Genomic DNA, 15,506 nt, shown 5'->3' with positions numbered 1-15,506 from the left:
TCCTCATTTTTGAAAGAAAAGCTTTTTTTTTTCTCCATTAAAATAACGTCAAATTGATCAGAAATGCAGTGTAGACATTGTTAATGTTGTAAATGACTATTGTAGCTGGAAATGGCAGACTTGTTATGGAATATCTACGTAGTCATACAGAGGCCCATTATCAGCAACCTTCACTCCTGTGTCCCAATGGCACGTTGTGTTAGCTAATCCAAGTTGATCATTTTAAAAGGCTAATTGATCATTAGAAAACCCTTTTGCAATTATGTTAGCACAGCTGAAAACTGTTGTTCTGATTAAAGAAGCAATAAAACTGGCCTTTAGACTAGTTGAGTATCTGGAGCATCAGCAACTGTGGGTTAGATTACAGGCTGAAAATGGCCAGAAACAAAGACCTTTCTTCTGAAACTCGTCAGTCTATTCTTGTTCTGAGAAATTAAGGCTATTCCATGTGAGAAATTGCCAAGAAACTGAAGATCTCGTGCAATGCTGTGTACTACTCCCTTCACAGAACAGCGCAAACTGGCTCTAACCAGAATTGAAAGAAGAGTGGGAGGCCTCGGTGCACAACTGAGCAAGAGGACAAGTACATTAGAGTGTCTCGTTTGAGAAACAGACGCCTCAATTGGCAGCTTCATTAAATAGTACCCGCAAAACACAAGTCTCAACGTCAACGGTGAAGAGGCGACTTCGGGATGCTGGCGTTCTAGGCAGAGTTGCAAAGAAAAGGCCATATCTCAGACTGGCCAATAAAAATAAAAGATTAAGAGGGGCAAAAGAACACAGACACTGGACAGAGGAAGATTGGAAAAAAGTGTTATGGACAAACGAAGTTTGAGGTGTTCGGATCACAAAGAAGAACATTTGTGAGACGCAGAAAAAATTTAAATATGCTGGAGGAGTGCTTGACACCATCTGTCAAGCATGGTGGAGGCAATGTGATGGTCTGGGGGTGCTTTGGTGGTGATAAAGTGGGAGATTTGTACAGGGTAAAAAGGGAGGATTCTTAGACGAAAGCAAAGTTTGAAGGATACAATTATTATTTAAATTCAAAATCATTTTTTAGAACCTTGTCAACGTCTTGACTATATTTCCTATTCATTTTGCAACTAATTTCATGTATGTTTTCATGGAAAACAAGGACATTTCTAAGTGCCCCCAAACTTTTGAACAGTAGTGTACTTCTGAAGCTTTTCAATACATTTGAATATTTGTAGCTACTTAAGTTAATAACTGCAGTCAACTTATGCAATACGTTAGGAGATTAAGCAGATTGCGTTCATTTCACATTATGAAGCTTACTGTAGTTCCCTGGAACAGTCGAGCCAGTCACGTGTTTGTTTGTAAATAGCACAACGGAAGAAAGCAGGAACTGGTGAGTCCATAACGTTCTATATAATTTTGGCGAGTCTCTGTTGTGCGGCACACGAGGTGATGAAGTTACACTTGTATGCAATTCACTACTAAATGTTTGCCATCGGCCGTCTTATAATGGCTTTCTGCCAGAAGTCAAAGAGACCTGGATGAGTTATCTGTAACATAAGGACAGAAATACCCTCCTTAGAGGTAACAGCTTTCATCCATGTCCACTTACTAAAAGTCTCCCTAGAAGTCAATTCAGTCGTATCGGAAGAATATGCAGCTCTGATGCTTCTTATCTGAAACAGACAACGGACCTCAAACAAAGGTTTAAGGAAAGGGGGTACAAAGACAATTGTGTAAAACATGCCAATGATCGTTTTGAAGGACTAACACAGTTGGAAAGCCTATAACCAAAAGTAAAAGCAGAACATGTCCCATCATGCTTTACCCAATACACACCATTGGGGAAGGCATTTAAGGACATTATCAGGAAGCACTGGTATATTATTGATACTGACCCACAATTGAAACACATTTTTCAATATCCCCCACGTATGGTTTTTAAAATATCTCCAAACGTGAGAGATATTGTGGTTAAATCTGAAAAAAGTTCCAGAGGGTAATTACAAATGTGGCCAATGTGCTCAATGAAGCTTTACGTACAAATGTAACTCATTTACCCAACACGCACAGGACAAAGATTTAAGATCAAGGGCTTGATTACTTGCATGTCCACCAATGTTATTTACATGTTGAAATGTCCTACATAGGGAAAACCCATAGAAGCCTTAAGACACAGATCAGTGAGCACCGCAGCAACATACAAAACAGATGATACAAAAAAATCTGGTGGCTGCTCATTTTGTACAAGCTGGACATCCTATTACTTCTCTGAGATACATTGAAATAGAAATGGTCAAGATGTCACGCAGGGGAGGGGACATTGAGAGGAAACTTCTTCAAAGGGAATCTTTCTGGATCCACAGGCTGAACACCGACTCCTCTTGGCCTTAACGAGGAGTTTGACTTGAAACTGTTTTTATAGTTTCAATAAGTCTGAATTGTGTTTTTATCCTAATTGAATATTGTATGTATATTACTATAAATATTGATCACATTCTCTGTGTATGATCATATATTTTGATACATTGAATGTTAATACTGTGAAACTATGTTATACATTTTTTACCTCCTGTTTCAGGAAGTGCCCCTATATATAGGACCGTCCACCCCCACCTGGGATACGGATGCCTGATGAAGACCTAAGGGTCGAACCGTTGTAAATAAATATCACCTGGGAGCATGAGCGGCAGTGTGCAGCGTTTTTCTGTCTGTTTTCCATGAGTTTACTCCCCTCTGCTCCATGTACAAATGCTGCGCTTCCTTCAGAAAAGTATGCATCACAACTTTGTTCATTTCTCTCATTCACTTTCGCTCATAAAATGTCCACACTCACCGAAAATGACATTCGGTAGGTACTAGCTATGCTTGTATAACTTCACAAGCTCGATTTGCCAGACTTTGCTCCCAAGTGGCGCAGCGGTCTAAGGCACTGCGTTTCAGTGCTAGAGGCGTCACTACAGACCCAGGTTCAATTCCAGGCTGTATCACAACTGGCCATGATTGGGAGTTCTATAGGGTGGCGCACAATTGGCTCAGCGTCATCCGGGTTAGGGTTTGGCTAGGCCGTCACTGTAAAAAAAAGTATTTATTCTTAACTGACTTGCCTAGTTAAATAAAGGTTAATAATAATAAATAAATCATATTTATGTTCGCTCTCGCTCGTTAGCATTTAGCTAACAGCGTCTATGTGTTCGCTATTTGTTTGTGACAATTTAGTAACACAATGGGCTTTTCTTGCGTTTTTAGCAATGCTGGTAAAACTAACTAGCTATGCTGGTAAAACCCGTAAATCCCAGGATGATATTAGGACAGTATGACGATATGAAAATCTGGATGCCTACTAGCTACCACATGGACAGACTTCATCAGTGTGTTTGTGTGAGGAACATGCCGTCCATTGAATCAAGCAATGCCCACATTATTCGGACACATTTTAGAATGTAAAAATATTGTGAATGTCAACACATAATACCATTGAATAGGCCTATAAAAAAATGCATTATTCGTAAAGTGATAATGCATACTTTTCTGCGTGCATTTGTGGGGGTGGTGGGGGGGTTCTATAGGCTATTACAACAATTCAATATAAAATGTAGGTCCTTGAAAATTATAAGTGCTTGTTAAACTCCTGAAATTTGACTTGCCAATGTCTGTATGAACCCTGTATAAGCTACTTGCTCAGCCCGCAAATGAAAGACAACATTTCCTGCTATTGAAATTTTGCACACATCATTCGCTTTCCTGTCAGATCTTGACCCGGGGCAGTATTCCCCCCCTCCATTTGGGCCTGTAGCTTTCATTTGGCACTGGCCAAGTGTGCCACTGGCAAATTTACCTGAATGTCTAGTCCTGCTGTGTGCGGTGTGCATAGGGCCTCTCTCTTTACCACTGTGTAGCCATAGCGATGCTAATGACAGCCTAACTGTTTTTGGGTATATGGAATGGCAATTAAAAGTTAACGACAAAGTAGACTATGCCTACCTGACAGAATTATGATTATCTGCGTCAATCCAGTTGCCATTCATTTCGAAAACCACATCACGTGCGCAATAGAAACTGCGCTAGCCAAACCACGGTCAGACAAGTGAAAATGGTCTGTAAAGAGAACTTTAAGCTCGTCTCTCAATTTAAAAAAAAAAACGTGTCAATACTTTGCCCCTTGATAACCAGCGCACTTCTGTATGTTTTAAAAGCGTTACATGGTCGCTGCCCATATCATTGCATAATGCAGAAAATACCAGAATTCAGGGGCCCTGCTTTAACAACGCTAACCATTTTTCACTGTAGTGTCCAAAATGTCTTTCAAGCTGTCAGGCATTCCCTTGACAGCAAGAGCCTCTCGGTGGATGCTGCAGTGTACCCAAGTGGCGTCGGGAGCAACTGCTTGCACATGCGTTACCACTCCACTGTCTCCTTGTCATGGCTTTTGCGCCATCAAAAGCTTTACAGAAAAAGCAAACCATGCAATAATCTGAGGTCGGCGCTAAGAGCCCAATCAAGACACAAATATATCCACCATATTGTGCAGTCAACAGAAGTCAGAAATAACATTATAAACATTCACTTATCTTTGATGATCTTCATCAGAATGCACTCCCAGGAATCCCAGTTCCACAATAAATGTTTGTTTTGTTCGATAATGTCCATCATTTATGTCCAAATTAATCCTTGTTGTTCTAGCGTTCAGTACACTTTCCAAACTCACGACGCGCGTTCAAGTTCAGGGGAAAGTACGAACGAAACGGTTAAAAAGTTATATTACAGTCCGTAAAAACATGACAAATGAAGTATTGAATCAATCTTTAGGATGTTTAACATAATTCTTCAATAATGTTCCAACCGGAGAATTCCTTTGTCTTCAGAAGTGCGATGGAACAGAGCTCGCTCTCACATGAATGCGCATGTTCAGGTCATAGTAGACCTTACTCAATCCCCTCTCATTCGGCCCCACTTCACAGTAGAGGCATCAGACAAGGTTCTAAAGACTGTTGACATCTAGTGGAAGCCTTAGGAAGTGCAACATTACCAATATCCCACTGTATCTTCAATAGGAGCTGAGTTGAAAATCGACCAACCTCAGATTTCCCACTTCCTGGTTGGATTTTTCTCAGGTTTTTGCCTGCCATATGATTTCTGTTATACTCACAGACATCATTCAAACAGTTTTAGAAACTTCAGAGTGTTTCCTATCCAATTCTACTAATAATATGCATATTCTAGCTTTTATGGCTTTGTAGCAGGCCGTTTACTCTGGGCATGCTTTTCATCCGGACGTGAAAATACTGCCCCCTACCCCAAAGAAGTTAAGGAGAAGTGTATCTATAATCCCATGTATAACACTTGTATTTTCATCAACATTTATGATGAGTATTTCTGTAAATTGATGTGGCTCTCTGCAAAATCACCGGCTGTTTTGGAAGCAAAACATTACTGAACATAACGCGCCAATGTAAACTGAGATTTTTGGATATAAATATGAACTTTATCGAACACAACATACATGTATTGTGTAACATGAAGTCCTATGAGTGTCATCTGATGAAGATCATCAAAGGTTAGTGATTAATTTTATCTCTTTCTGCTTTTTGTGACTCCTGTTTTTCTGTGACTAGTTGCTGACCTAACATAATCGTTTGGTGTGCTTTCGTCGTAAAGCCTTTTTGAAATTGGACACTGTGGTGGGATTAACAACAAGTTTATCTTTAAAATGGTGTAAAATACTTGTATGTTTGAGGAATTTTAATTATGAGATTTCTGTTGTTTGAATTTGGCGCCCTGCACTTCCACTGGCTGTTGTCATATCGATCCCGTTAGCGGGATTTCAGCCAATCAGTTGTGTTGTGACAAGGTAGGGGTGATATACAGAAGATAGCCCTATTTGGTAAAAGACCAAGTCCATATTATAGCAAGAACAGCTTAAATAAGCAAAGAGAAACGACAGTCCATCATTACTTTGAAACATGAAGGTCAGTCAATGCGGAAAATTTCAAGAACTTTGAACGTTTCTTCAAGTGCAGTCGCAAAAACCATCAAGAGCTAAATTGAAACTGGCTCTCATGAGGACTGCCACCGGAAAGGAAGACCCGGAATTGCAGAGTATAAGTTCATTTGAGTTAACTGCACCTCAGATCACAGTCCAAATAAATGCTTTAGAGTACAAGTAACAGACACATCTCAACATCAACTGTTCAGAGGAGACTGCCTGAAATCAGGCCTTCATGGTCAAATTGTTGCAAATAAACCACTACTAAAAGGACACTAATAAGAAGAGACTTGCTTGGGCCAAGAAACACGAGCAATGGACATTAGACCAGTGGAAATCTGTCCTTTGCTGTGATTAGTCCAAATGATTGATATTTGGTTCTAACCGCCGTCCGTGTCTTTGTGAGATGCAGAGTAGGTGATATCCGCATGTGTGGTTCCCACTGTGAAGCATGAATGAGGAGGTGTGATGGTGCTTTGCTGGTGACACTGTCAGTGATTTATTTAGAACTCAAGGCACACTTAACCAGCATGGCTACCACAGCATTCTGCAGCGATATGCCATCCCATCTGGTTTGCGCTTAGTGGGACTATCATTTGTTTTTCAACAGGACAAATGACCCAACACACCTCCAGGCTGTGTAAGGATTATTTGACCAAGAAGAGTGATCCAGAGGTCTCCTTGGCGAGTGATCCTGAGGTATTTGACCAAGGAGAGTGATGCTGAGGTCTCCTAGCCTCCTGAGGTTGAAGAGGCGCTATTGCGCCTTCACCACACTGTCTGTTTGGGTGAAACATTTCAGATTGTCAGTGATGTGTACGCTGAGGAACTTGAAGCTTTTCACCTCCACTGCGGCCCCGTCAACGTGTATGGGGGCGTGCTCTGTCTGCTGAAGTCCACAATCAGCTCCTTCGTTTTGATGACATTGAGGGAGAGGAAGTCCAGGACCCAGTTGCACAGGGTGGGGTTCAGACCCGAGCTTGGAGGGTACTATGGTGTTGAAGGCTGAGCTGTAGTCAATGAACAGCATTCTTACAAAAGGTATTCCTCTTGCCCAGATGGGATAGGGCAGTGTGCAGTGTGATGGCGATTTCATCGTCTGTGGATCTATTGGGGCGGTATCCAAATTGAAGTGCGTCTAGGGTGGCAGGTAAGGTAGAGGTGGTACGATCCTTAACTAGCCTCTCAAAGCACTTTGTGATGACAAAAGTGAGTGCTACGGGGACGATAGTCATTTAGTTCAGTTACCTTTTGCTTTCTCGGGTACAGGAACAATGGTGGACAACTTGAAGCAAGTGGGGACAGCAGACTGGGATAGGGAGAGATTGAATATGTCCGTAAACACTCCAGCCAGCTGGTCTGTGCATGCTCTGAGGACACGGCTAGGGATGCCGTCTGCCTTGCAAGGGTTAACACGCTTAAATGTCTTACCCATGTTGGCCACGGAGAACGAGAGCCCACTGTCCTCGGCACTGTGTTATTCTCAAAGCGGCGAAGGAGGTGTTTAGCTTGTCCGGAAACAAGCCGTCGGTGTCCGCGATGTGGCTGGTTTTCCATTTGTAATCCGTTATTGTCTGGTGTCCCTACCACACACCAGTTTCCACGAATCGAGGCCAAAGACAGCATCGCTAAGGTAGGTCTCAAATTCACTGTGCTACACCAAACAGTACCTATCTTGTAACTCCCAGTAACGGATACCAAAAATATATTTGGTTAATTCACATTATCTGGTGTAACAATCTGTAGCTAAGAGAACTGGTGCTAAGCAGATGATGGGAGAGGTTGCCCCGATGAAATTGCCATTCCAAAGAAACATACAGTAAATTCAGGGAATACTTGTAAAGCTGTGGGAGGAGTGTTGTAATAATTAAATTGCCATTCAGCACCTCATGAGTAATCTGCTTGAAATCCAGCATAATGTCTAATCCCTCAACAGGGATACAGTTCTGCTACAATGACACACGCAGGCAAAGGAATCCACTACAGGAAGAAACCCAGGCACTACACTGTTTTGTCTGTTGGACAAAGAACAAGAACAACTATATTATATTGTACAGTTTGAACAACAGTTGAACCATGCCAGCATTACATCAACATTAGGGTAGACTAGTTGTACATGCATACATGTGCACAGGCATAAAGATTACATGTACAACAATATCTAGCCTAATAGAAATAAATATGGCATAACCCTCAAACTTTGCCCAGTGACCAGACCGTATAAATGAGCCTAGGTAGGTAGGTAAGTAGGTAGGTAGACAGTATCTACCTACAGCCATGTCCATCAGGCATGCTTAGGCAAATATCTTTATAGTAAAACAAGCTTCAGTTTCAGAAATTTACAACAGTAAATTGTTGTATTATTGTTTCTCCTCACTGTTTGGTAGTAAATGTATGATATATGCAATACTTATTTACATCTGTTTGTAATGATATCTTACGTCACGCCTATCATTTTGTGAGATTGAAATGCATCAAAGGTCATAACCAATGTCAACCCTCGTCAATCATGTTAATTAGCTAGCTAGTCATTTATTTACAGTTGCTGATGTTACACGTTTGCTAACAAGTTACAAATGGGAGGCGTGGCGCATAACAAGTTAGCAGGCGCGTGGCTAACTAGCTAGTCAACTCCAGTCATGCGCTAACGTTTGCTGGTAAACCTAGCTTTAGGTGGCTGGTTGTAACGTTATAGCTTGCTGTTTATGTAGCTAGCCATATCTACGACTAAAAGGAGAAGAGGTTTTACATATCGAGATACAAAAGATCGCCGATTGTAAAACCTCTATTTTTTGTCATAGATATGGATCCCGGTAGTTGTTTAGCAAGCTAGCTTAGCTAGCTAGCTACCTCGATAGCTAGCCAAGTTAGCAAATAATTGTATTTCCCCCCACTGTAACACAGTAGTATATTAGCCAGCAATACACAATATGGATTTAAGTAGATAAACTAAAGGAAAAATAACTTAACTGGGCACCGCATTTGTCATCTGCCTTCTTGGTGCTAGCATCGGCTGTAGAGGAGCTTCAAACATTAACAAAGAGTTGGATTTAGCTTTGAATCCTATTCGCTATATTCCGGTTGAAACATGTATGGTTGAATGTCACCATGTAGCTAATAGAAGCTCCATCGTCAAATTCGTGTTGATGAGAGGAATTACTTGAAGCAATTACGTCTGGTCAGTTCTTTCAGTTTTGCCCAAAGGATTGTTGTTAGTTTCCACCTCCTTTGTAAAAAAAATAATAATAATAATAATCAAAAAAATAAAAATTTAAGAAGAAAAAAAAGTCTGCCTTGGGGGAGAGATGGGGGCCAGAGCACAAAGCACCGCTCAACACAAGTTGTAGTCTTTCATAGACAGGACAAATGTGTGACCTGCTTGTATATTTACTAATGAATCCGCAAACAGGAACATCGCTGAATGACGTCCGATGGCAAACAAGGACAGCCATATTTACATACACAAAAACGTATATATAAAAATGGGCAAAATATTGCACAATCCAGGTGTGGAATCTCTTAACAGACTTATCCAGAAAGACTCACAGCCGTAATCGCCGCCAAAGATTATTCTACAAAGTATTGACACAGGAGTGTGAATTTAAACATGTCTTCACTTTGTCATTATGGGCTATTGTGTGTAGATGGGTAAGAAAAAAACACATTTAATCCATTTTGAATTCAGGCTGTAACAACACCATGTGGAATAAGTCAAGGGGTATGAATACTTTCTAAAGGAACTGTAAATGTACAGTACATAGCTACCCCTGCACATCGATTCGTACTGGTACTCCCTGTATATAGCCATGACATTTTCTACTCCCTATATAAAGTCATGTTTTTTTTACTCTTTATTCCCTGTGTCACTATTTCTATAATTTTTTTGTTTTATCTTTAACTCTGCATTGTTGGAAAAGGACCCGTAAGTAAGCATTTCACTGTTAGTATACACCTGTTGTCTATGAAGCGTGTAACAAATATGTGTGTGCTGCCAGTTGTGGGCTGGATTGAAACAAACCTAACCTTCATTTAAGTTGTGATGCAGTCACGACCACAAGTATCACAAAACTCTTATGGACGAGATTGACTATGACCAAAATTATCCTATCCACTTAGTGGTCAATTTTGACAGTAGAATAAATGTTTCTGACTCATATCGACGCAACCAGGGTGGGAAATGAACTTAACACAGTGGCTGGTGGATGCCCAAATTTTACCAGCCACTAAAATGTTTTACCAGCCCCCTCGCAAATAAAAACTATGAGGATAAAATGACAGAAAACACATGCACGCATTGTAATGTTAAAACAATAATATATGCCATTTAGCAGATGCTTTTATCCAAAGCGAGTTACAGTCCTGCATGCATATATTTTTGCGTATTGGTGGCTCCGGGAATCGGACCATACAGGACATTTATTGAATGGTTTTGAAATTGATTTCAAAGAACAACACAGAACATGGACAGACAGTGAATATCAGAGTGTGTTCTATACCTGTTCCAGCAGGCAAGGTCTACATCTTTCTCTCTTGTTTGAACCTATGCTGTACCCCACCCCACTTTCACCACTGTAGCATTGAGATTCTCTCTTCCAGAGCTGACACAAACACATTTGGGGGGGAAAAACTACTCCCAAATGCTCTGTGATGACCACCTGCCAATGTCTCTGGTAAGAATATCCATTCTGACATCCAATGCCAACATCTACCAGCATTTGGCTGGTAATTTCCCACCCTGGATGCCACACAGGCTGTTTTCTAATTTGTTTTTTTAGTGGCAGCTGATCTTTAAAGACGACAATAAAACATGTTTTATTTCATTTTTAAAGGCACCCTATCTAACCACCTTGTCCTGAACACAGGCGTCCCACAAGGTTGTGTCATGTCACCTCTCCTGTTCTCCATATACACTAATGAAATGGCATGCAACAACAGCGACCTCATCAAATATGCGGACGACATGGCTCTGGTTGCTTGCTTGGAGGGCAAGTCTAGCTCAAGCTACTCCCAGTTAATTGACTGCCTTGTGAAGGGGATTGACAATAGCTTCCTTGACCTCAATGTCACCAAGACTAAAGAACTGTGGCTTGGAGGGTAAGCTGGGGAACAACGCAAGTCCCTCTTTTGAGCACATCATCACGGAAAGGCTGGGATGTGGAACAAGTCACATTTTAAATTACCTCATTAACAAAAAGGCAAGTCAGTGTATCTTCCTACTTAGGAAGCTAATAAGTTAATGCAAGCAAACACACACTGATCATGGTGTACACCTGATAGTGTTCTCATTTTCAACATCTCTTCCTGGAATTGGAATTTCTCAGTCAGGAACAGGAGTAAACTAACACAATTTGTCAATCAGGCCAGCAAAACAGTGGGCAGGAAAGAGCCACAACTCCAAGAAGTGTACACAGATCATCACAAGGAAAGCCCTCCAGGTCTTCGACAACACCCACCCACTGCACACATCCTTCCAAATGTAGTGACAATCCTAAATTAGACTGATGGACTGACATGTACATGTTTAGTGTGTGTGTAATGTGTATGTTTAATGTCTGCTTTTACCCTTTTACTGTAAGCCAGATCGCCTAAGACACATTTCCATTCTGTGCAAACTTGACTGACAATCAAGTTCTCTTATCTTAAATAATATGCCTACATAGCCTTGGGATAGGCTAGCCCTACAATAAATCAGACGTTTCAGGTTACTGCATGACAATGCCAACGGTGGAAGACATACTGGGACACAGATATGGACACAACTACAGTAGGCTACTTTCCTGGATTAATTATTCTGACATAAACATGAAGTGAAATACTTCATAATAGCATTAATTAGGATATGGTGCTTGCACAGAACGACATCAGCTATAACGTTATTATAATTTGGATCATTCACTGCATTGGTGAGGTAGGCTATAGCGTAACAACCTAACGTTAGCCTAATTTACAACATCATAATTGTTGAATATTTTCTAGGTTGTGAGATTAGTATTTGACATGCTAATATTTAGGCAATCATAAACTAATAGTTTAGCATTGCATGCGAGATAGATGAGATAGGGCCATTTAAACCGATGTGCCAAATCGAGGCCTATCATCGGTCAGACAGCACTGGTTAACTGTTTAACTATCTACAGTAGCTAGTTAGCTACTGCTACCACTGGACGTTGACAATAGTTGGCATTGCATCATGACCTGGCTGTAAGTAAGGATCTGTCTAATGCGATATGTTTTAGACATGATGTAGGAGTTGTGATAATATACCTCCGTAGATCAATGTTAACATTATGCAACAAAAAAACTTCACCGACAGATCACCACCTTCCTCCAAAAAAATGGCTGCATTTCACAAATAACGGTGTCTAGCTAACGTCAACTAGCTGGATGCTAACGTGAGCTTCAACATCGAGTTGGTCTGCTAGCTAATTAGCTAGCAGGATGAACAAATCTGTTACCAAATTACACAGACAGACGTATACAGTACAGTTATTTAGCGACATAAAGTAGCTAAATGACATGTATCCCGTAATTAATCATGGTTATTAATATTCTCAACTTACCCTTTTGTCTTTTATAAACACTACTCAACAGTTCTCTTTGTCTGCAAAAAATGGCTATCAAGATAAGTCAGGCACATATCCCCCTTGAGCTCCACGGTGTCGAACGAAACACAAAAACGTACGCGGGCGCTTTTCAATGTCATTCTGAATGGTCTTTCTAATACATAAGACAATGTATATGTTAATTAAAAACTCAAATTATACATAAAAGTCAGAAATCCTGTTCGGTCTCTTGGCCGACACTTCTCTTCGGCCGTGGTGGTCGTTCCTGTTCCTGACAGCCAATGCCGTCGCTAAGCAAAGCCGAGAAAAGAAGGGGCGTTCAGTGTTGATTGCAGGCGGGTAGAGAATGGCAACATGGAACTCCAATGGGGGAAGCAGGACGAGAGCGAGCTTCTGATGGTGGATACTGCAGGGAAAGTCCATGCCTGTGGCCCAGCATGACAGGCACTGCATCTCGCCAATGACAGCGGAGTAGAAAATCAAGTAGTGGCCTGTTGGCATTTACTTGGAAACGTGGAGAGGCTGCTGTGAGCCCCGGGTGTCTCGGTTGATTCGTGTCAATTTGCTCGAGACAAACAGCAGGTTATATTAGAGGGGCCTGGGTCGAAGAAGTTCCTCGTGATAATTTAGCAGCTAATGAGAGACTGGGCTGCTCTCTGCCTTAAAGGTTATTATGTTGGGATAGTTCCACCTGCCAAATCCTGAATTATTTAATTTACTTTGTACCAATGCATTCAACAATGGGCTATGCTATTTAACTTTGATTTGATTGATGAAGGCCTCTAGAAATGCTATATTCTTACATCCTATATTACTGGTGACTTTAGTTGACTGATTCAGGGCTCCAGTCTGCGACCATAGCGTAGTCGCATTTTTCGACCCTTTTCACTTGGCTGTGCAATGGTACGATCTGTACATTATACCTACTCACCTCAATCAAATCCTATTTTGTCGGCAGATAAAACCATGGTTTGTTCAAACAGTAATGTGCATTATCCTAATGATAACTGTAATGAAAGTGTCTGCCCAGCTGCTGTGCCTGTTTCACACTGTTTTACAATCAATAATTTTGGTCATGTAGTGTATGTGGACACCTGCTCATCGAACATCTCATTCCAAAATCATGGGCATTAATATGGAGTTGGTCCCCCCTTTGCTGCTATAACAGCCTCTACTCTTCTGGAAAGGCTTTCCACTAGATGTTGGAACATTGTTGCAGGGACTTGATTCCATTCAGCCACGAACGAGCATTAGGGAGGTCAGGCACTGATGTTGTCCGATTAGGCTTGGCTTGCAGTCGGTGTTCCAATTCGTTCTAAAGGTGTTTGATGGAGTTGAGGTCAGGGCTCTGTGCAGGCCATCAAGTTCTTCCACACCGATCTCGACAAACCATTTCTGTATGGACCTTGCTTTTTGCACAGGGGGCATTGTCATGCTGTAACAGGAAAGTGCCTTCCCCAAACAGTTGCCATAAAGTTGGAAGCACAGAATCGTCTAGAATGTTATGTATGTTGTAGCATTAAGATTTCCCTTCACTGGAACTAAGGGGCCTAACCTGAACCATGAAAAACAGCCCCAGACATTATTCCTCCTCCACCAAACTTTATAGTTGGCACTATACATTGGGGCAGGTAGCGTTCTCCTGGCATCCGCCAAACCCAGATTAGTCCGTCGTACTGCCAGATGGTGAAGCATGATTCATCACTCCAGACAACGCGTTTTCACTGCTCCAGAGTACAATGGCGGTGAGCTTTACACCACTCCAAACGACGCTTGTCATTGCGCATGGTGATCTTAGGCTTGTGTGTGGCAGCTCGGCCATGGAAACCCATTTCATGAAGCTCCCGATGATAGCCGAATCCACTAATTTGAAGGGGTGTCCACATACATGTAGTGTATCTGATATGGCTTTGAAGCTGCACATTGGCTACTGCGAGTGTGCTAGGCCTCACTGGGTAGTAGTAGCCTATTAAACTTCATAGGAAATCAATTAAATGTATTGAACTCATTAGAAAATGTATTCATTTGCCCAAATTCATAATAAGACATGAACAGAAGACAGTGATTCGTATTTCCTGCAAGTTTCTGTAGAGGCAATGACACTGCAATGCCTGTTTTTGTGTGTGTGTGTGTGTGTGTCACTGTAGCCATAAGTGATGCTAATGATAACGGTATTCTGGTAAATGGAGAAAGGCTTTCCCAAAAACCTTCTCATTAATTAGAAAGTAGTGTATACCTTATGGAGGACCAAATCTGCCATAATTAGAAATTAATTAATTAATAAATGCACACATAAATAGATGAATACATGAATAAATAAATACATGTACATATATGTAAATTTATGCCCACATAAATAGATACATAATTAGTCCCACCTTATTTCATTTTATTCATTTATATATTTACATATGTATTTCTTCCTCCAACATGATAATGAAGGGGTGTCAAGCAAACGTATGGGTGGTATCTAACGCAACATTGGTTGACCAATGCCACCGCATGTTGCTCGATTGCATTTGCCTGGGCTGCGTTCAGGATGACACAATGGTGTTTAAGGCCATGTTTCACATTAGCACCCCCCCAAACAATAATGATTAGCGCATATAGGCTGCAGAAACACCCTGGAAAGATGTTTGTGTTGCAACCAGTCATACCTTTTTTTGTGTGATAAATTAGTGTATCATCTTCAAGCTTGATAAGGTCGGCAAATACATGTATTATTCTCATAAATGTAGCCCATACATTCATTGTTTGTAGAAAATGACACTAAACAAAAATATAAGCGCAAGGTGTTCTTAATGTTTTGTACACTGTATTATATGGCATCACGTCTCATCTCACTAACAATTGCTAAAGTGACAAGCAAATTCCACTATTGTGGATAATCTGTATTGTGGCTAGCTTCACATATTTACATTAATCAACGTAAAGTGTTAGTTTCATGAGCTGAAATAAAAGATCCCAAAAATGTTCTA

General features: G+C 41.0%; 1 protein-coding gene across 2 annotated transcripts in view; it reads right to left on the bottom strand.

Moving 5' to 3' along the window:
- Positions 1 to 13,065, bottom strand: part of socs5b (suppressor of cytokine signaling 5b) — a 30,609-nt gene extending 17,544 nt beyond the window's left edge. For both annotated transcript variants that reach the window (XR_011474060.1, XM_023970022.3), the window contains exon 1: positions 12,526 to 13,065. The gene's annotated coding sequence lies outside the window, so the exon portion shown is untranslated. The remainder of the gene's footprint in view (positions 1 to 12,525) is intronic.
- Positions 13,066 to 15,506: the final 2,441 nt, after the last annotated feature.

Source organism: Salvelinus sp. IW2-2015, linkage group LG25, assembly GCF_002910315.2.
Source record: "Salvelinus sp. IW2-2015 linkage group LG25, ASM291031v2, whole genome shotgun sequence".
In the NCBI taxonomy this organism is placed as follows: Eukaryota; Metazoa; Chordata; class Actinopteri; order Salmoniformes; family Salmonidae; genus Salvelinus; species Salvelinus sp. IW2-2015.
This window is presented reverse-complemented; position numbering and strand designations above follow the sequence as displayed.